Below are 850 nucleotides of genomic sequence, written 5' to 3'. Positions count from 1 at the left end.
AAGGAGAGGCAAAAGACCCAGAATAGCCAACATAGTATTGAAGGAGAAGAAAAAGTCAGAGAACTGATGCTATTGAAATTCAAGACTTACTGTGAAGCTACAGTAATCAAGACAGTGTGATGTTGGTGAAAAGACAAATAGATCAATGTAACAGTATAGAGGGTCCAAAAAGAGACCCACATAAATATAGTCAACTGATCTTTGACAAAGGAGCAAAGGCAATTCAGTGGAGTAAGGATAGTCTTTTCATCAAACAGTGCTAGAACAACTGGACATCTGTGTGCAAAAAAGAAATGTAGACCTTAAACTTTTCACATAAATTAACTCAAAATGGACCACATGCCTAGATGTAAAATGCAAAATTATGAAGAAGGTAACCTAGGACAAAGTCTAGATGGCTTTGGGTCTGGCAATGACATTTTAGATATAATACCAAAGGCACCATCCACGAAAGAAATGATTGATAAGTTGGATTTCATTAAATTTAAAAATTTCTGCTCTGAAAAAGATACTATCAAGAGAATGAGAAGACAAACCACATACTGGGAGGAAATATTTGCAAAAGACATGTCTGATAAAGGACTCATTCAAAATATACAAAGAACTCTTAAAACACAACATAAGAAAAGGAAAAACTTGACTTAAAAATGGGCAAAAGATCCTAACAGACACCTCACCAAGAAGATATATTGGTGGTAAATAAGCTTATGAAAAGATGATCAACATCATCCATCATTAGGGAATTGCAAATTAAAATAACAATGAGATACCACTGCACACCTGTTACAGTGGCTAAGCTCCAAAGCACTGATGACATCAAATGCTGGTGAGAATGTAGAGCAACAGGAAC

The sequence above is a fragment of the Galeopterus variegatus genome, unplaced genomic scaffold (genome assembly GCF_000696425.1).
Source record: "Galeopterus variegatus unplaced genomic scaffold, G_variegatus-3.0.2 Scaffold474, whole genome shotgun sequence".
NCBI lineage: Eukaryota > Metazoa > Chordata > Mammalia > Dermoptera > Cynocephalidae > Galeopterus > Galeopterus variegatus.
The sequence above is the reverse complement of the archived record's forward strand: the minus strand, read 5'-3'. Positions refer to the sequence as shown.